Source organism: Platichthys flesus, chromosome 1, assembly GCF_949316205.1.
Source record: "Platichthys flesus chromosome 1, fPlaFle2.1, whole genome shotgun sequence".
In the NCBI taxonomy this organism is placed as follows: domain Eukaryota; kingdom Metazoa; phylum Chordata; class Actinopteri; order Pleuronectiformes; family Pleuronectidae; genus Platichthys; species Platichthys flesus.
This window is the reverse complement of record NC_084945.1, coordinates 26174720-26179922: the sequence shown is the minus strand read 5'-3', so window position 1 is coordinate 26179922 and position 5203 is coordinate 26174720. Positions and strand designations below refer to the sequence as shown.

The 5203-nt window shown below is 43.5% G+C and overlaps 1 pseudogene; it reads left to right on the top strand.

Annotated features, from left to right (window-relative positions):
- Positions 1-470: 470 nt before the first annotated feature.
- On the top strand, positions 471-4060 carry LOC133957878 (TRAF3-interacting protein 1-like; annotated as a pseudogene).
- The last annotated feature ends 1143 nt before the right edge of the window (positions 4061-5203 follow it).

Below are 5203 nucleotides of genomic sequence, written 5' to 3'. Positions count from 1 at the left end.
ACCACTACCATAAAGATTACAAAAAGCTGCTCCGGTTACAAATAGAAGTTCCCCTTCATGGTTTTAAATCATAACGTTCTGTTTTGGCTGTAGGTCCGGGTCCGTACGGGACAGCTTCTGGGTCCGGACTCGGACCGCAGTCCGCCTGTTGGTGACCCCTGATCTAGACTGTTCATTAAACACAATACATTTTCTCTATTAAGGGCCAGTTTCCAGTTAGCCCTGGACTTTGCACCTGTATATTTTATTTTTGCTGACATGTATCTTCAAGTGTAACATACACATAATAGAAGTCTTAAATAATTACACTTGCTTGTGTTATGTTTATTGAGTAAGCTGCTGATTTTATGTGGCACTGTATCGGTATGTCATTTTTTCTGTTTCCCCTACAGATCGGAATGAGCAAAGCAGTTACTGTCTGTGACCCTGTCGAGAGAAACGTGGGACGGCTCAAGGACAAGTTCACGGTCATGAATGTGGCAGTAGTGAAAGAGACCCAGCACATGCTCAGCAAAGTAATAAAGAAAACTCCTCTCCCTCAGAAACTGCTGAGCAGACCCCCGTTTTGATTCCTCCATGATATCTTCACTGAGGTCATCAGGACCACTGGTTTTATGAAAGGCCTGTATGAAGAAAATGAAATGAGTCCAGAAAACATTATGGAAAGGCAATCCAAGATATACTTCCTCCAGAAAGCCATAGATGTTGTGATGCTGGTGAGTGGTGAGGCCCTGCTCGCAAAGCCAGCAGAGATTGTAGCTGGTCATCAGCCTGAGAAAACCAATGAGCTGCTCCAGGCCATCGCCAAGTATTGCCTCAACAAGATGCCAAGTAATGATGCAGTGAGGAAAGTACTTGGTGGAAAAAAGGTGGACATGAGGACCAAGGCCAGCACATCCAGGTCCCAGGGCAATGGAAAAATGAACGAGAAGAAGGCAGAATGTGAACGTCACCTGAGTAGAGAGGAAAGCAAAAAGATCCCAAAGCATAGTTGCAAGGGTAACCATCTCCCAGACGAGCCCAAAGAGCAGCAGCGCCGACCAAGAGATGTGGAGAAGAAGCACCACAGGGACAGGAAATGCTCTGACAAAAATCTCCACAGTGCACAGGACCATGGCAAAGAATGTGACAAATTCAAGAGCCAAGACCAGGTGCGAGACAAAGACAGAGACAAAGGGCGAGATAAAGACAGGCAAAACTTGAAGGACAGAGAGATGGATCGATAAAGGGAAAAGGACATGGAAATAGACTCCCCCAGAGTTATGGAAAAAGACAAGAAAAAACAAAGAGACAGAGAGCGGGAGCGTCCCAAACAGGGGGAAGAGAGCAACAAAACTGTAAATAGAAAAAGTTAGGTCAAGGTATCAGCCGAAACAGAGGGCTGGGGCAAAACAGCCCAACCTGTATCAGCTTCTGAAAATCCAGGTAGAAAACCCCGGCTTTCATCTGCTGAAGGGCTGAGGCAAAGATGTACAATTAGAGAACAAGATGAATCGGTCAGTGAGGGATTCAGAGATGCACAGTTAACTCAGAGATCTGATCCTCCAAAAAATGGGGACACTGTTGTCTCTTTAGTGCTATCTGACATGGCTCCTAGAAGGGCTTTCCCAGGAACTCTTCGGTTGATGAGACAAAAGACTTACGCTGGTATGGCTTTAGCTGGGAGACTCCTTAGTGCCATAAATTATTATTACTTTATTACAAAGACTAAAACAGTTAATTAACATTAATGGAACCGCCCTTAACTGGTTTAAATTGTATTTTTCTGATCGCTCCCAATTTGTGCAAATTAATGATGAGTCATCTGTGCGCACCAAAGTTAATCATGGTGTTCTACAGGGCTCTGTGCTCGGCCCAATTTTATTCTCATTATATATGCTTCCACTAGGAAACATTATCAGGACACACTCTGTAAATTTCCACTGCTATGCGGATGACACCCAGTTATATTTGTCAATAAAACCTGAACAAAGTAATCAATTAACTAAACTTCGAACATGTCTCAAGGACATAAAAACCTGGATGACCCGCAATTTTCTCTTATTAAACTCAGACAAAACAGAGGTTATAATACTTGGCCCCAAACACCTTAGAGATGCATTATCTAATGATATAGCTGCGCTAGACGACATTGCCCTTGCTTCCAATGAAACAGTCAGGAACTTGGGAGTGATCTTCGATCCTGATTTATCCTTTAATAGTCACTTAAAACAAATTTCTAGGACTGCTTTTTTCCACTTGCGTAATATTTCAAAAATTAGACATGTCCTTTCACAAAAAGATGCAGAAAAACTAGTCCACGCCTTTGTTACATCGAGACTGGACTATTGTAATTCATTATTATCAGGCTCCAGCAGGAAGTTGTTAAAGACTCTACAGCTTGTCCAAAATGCCGCAGCACGTGTCCTGACGAGAACAAAGAGAAGAGAGCACATTTCTCCAATATAAGCATCGCTACACTGGCTTCCAGTTAAATCTAGAATAGAATTTAAAATTCTCCTCCTCACCTTCAAGGCCCTTAATAATATAGCGCCTTTATACCTTAAAGAGCTGTTAATACCTTATAAACCCACTAGAGCACTCCGCTCCCAGAATTCAAGCCTACTTGTCGTCCCTAAATTCTCTAAAAGAAGGAGCCAGAGCTTTTAGCCATCAAGCCCCTCGGCTGTGGAATAATCTATCACCTTCAGTTCAGGAGGCAGTCACCATCTGTTCGTTTAAAAGTAGGCTCAAAACCTTCCTTTTTGATAAAGCTTATAGTTAGAGCTAATTAGTGCGCCAGAATGTTACTTGTTCTATTTTGTGACACATGACACACGGAGCTTCTCTTTCCAGCTTCTCCTTCCTCTTCTCCATCCCTATCCCCTTTCCCCGGAATCCCTTTGCTTTATCGTCCACAGATCCAGGGCCTCTGTGGCCGCACCATGGATTACGGTTTGTGGATCGCGCACCGGGGGTCGCGGTGTTGGATCCAGTGTGGCGGATTCTGAGTCATGTGGGCTGATCGTGGTGCTGGTGGCGGACCCTGTGTCGCGTTGGCATTGGGCACGGGCGGTGGACCAGGACCGCGGTGGTGGCTTGTGATGGGTCCTCCTGGTGGGCGGCGATGGACGGTGACTGAGGACTGGAGTGGCGTCTGGTCTGGATGGTGGATCGTGGTCTAGATGGTTGCTGAGCATGGACTGTGCTTGCAGAGGGACTACTTGGCATGTCATGTTGGAGTTGTCCTTCAGGATGTCTACCCTCATCAATGCTGCTAGAGACTTTGATTATTGATGATGTTGTCCTGCACGTGGCATCTATTGCACTTCTGTCCGTCCTGGGAGAGGGATCCCTCACATGTGGCTCTCTCTGAGGTTTCTACATATTTTTACCCTGTTAAAAGGTTTTTTTTGTAGTTTTTCCTTACTCTTGCTGAGGGTTAAGGACAGAGGATGTCACACCCTGTTAAAGCCCTATGAGATGAATTGTAATTTGTGAATATGGGCTATACAAATAAAATTTGATTGATTGATTGATTGATAAACTCAGTACCTATTATAATGGATAGGGAGAAGCTCTCTGAGGATGAGGAGGGTGAAGATAAGCAATTTTTCAAGGAGGCGGCTGTCCATCCCCCCCCACATGCTCCTGATATAAAGGAAGACTTGTCGCCATCATGCCTCGAGTCCAAAGAGCAGAACTGGGTGTCTGAAGCAGCATTGAATAAAGAAGAGGATGCAGTGGCGAGGGAAGTCGAGTGGCTGCATTCATCCATCCAATCGGTTAGCCGCAGTTTCCTTTAGGAAAGATCTTGGACAACATCCCTGAGGAACTGGATGCCATGCTGGCTGAACATCACACTTGGTGGCAGGTTAACAAGGAGCAAGCACAGGCCTTACTAGAGGAGCAGAGAGCGACTAACCCCACTTTGGATCCTCTGAAAACAGAACTAGCTGAGCTGGAGCAGCTGACTGCAAACGAACTTGACAAGATTTGTGCTGTAAAGTCCAACATACTGAAGAATGAAGAGAAAATCCAAAAGCTGGTGACAGGAATTAAAGACTCTTACTCAACCTGAAGAGGGCAACAAGGACCATGGGAAAATAAAGAGTTGTTCAGCTTTTGTTAAGTTAAATAAACTTTTTCGTGTAAACTTGATACATTAAGTTTTACCAGTATTTAGATTCCGCTGATCTTTGATCATTGACACTGCAGGAGTGGAGTTGTTTGTTTACAGCTCAGCAACAAAGGATTCAATGGTCCATGTATGTTGGCGATACAAAACATGGTATTTTAATGGCGTTTTTTTATTTTTTTTTAAACTAAAAATTTAGTAGCACTTCAATGGCACTTACTTATAGCACTTTGTTGTTTTGCTTATTTTTAAGAAATTATACTTTCTTGCTTCTTATTGTTCTGGGTTTGTACCCTCTGGGTTGAATGCACTTATTGTAAGTCGAATTTGATAAAACCGTCAGCTAAATTAAATTTGACCGGGAGTTTGGTGTATAGGGTATATGATCTCCCTTCACTTTTTCGCTTTGCCCTGTGAGCCCTTATGTAAACTGAGCGGATCAAGGAAACTAAAAGTGGACAATTAGTGCAGAGTGTTTAACACGGAGTTCATTACAAATTAATTTTTCACTGAAGTCCAATCGAAGGCTGTATGCCAGATATACCGAGAAACTGTCAAAGTTTTCAAGTAGTACAACATCAGCTGCAATTTGCTACGAAGCATGCAAACTACGCTAGCAAGCAGTCAACGCAAGAATGGGCGGCTACGGCTCAGAGGTTGGCAGCTAATTTACAGACTCAGCAAACAAAATTTCACCGACTAACTGCGATTCAAGAGTCAACTACCAAGGCAAGTTTTTTAGTGGCATTCGAAATAGCAAAGGCTAGCGAGCCTTTCGCCGAAGACGATTTTTTGTTAAAGTGCCATTGCAAATAAATGCTTTGCTACCATTTAAAGGCCAAATCCTTTCATGTAATAATTTTTTCAATGTCATTTATATTAGTTCACAAAAACACTCCATCCATCTGGTCCTGGCCCGGCCACTCTGTCAAATTGTAGAACCCATTGTGGCCCGCGAGTCAAAAAGTTGGCCAACCCCTGTGTTAGGGACTGTGTCAAAAGTGCATGCAAAATGTCCCAAACTGTTTTTTTGAATTGTCTCTGTTTTCTTTAGATTCACAGACACACATAGAGACTTTAGCTTTG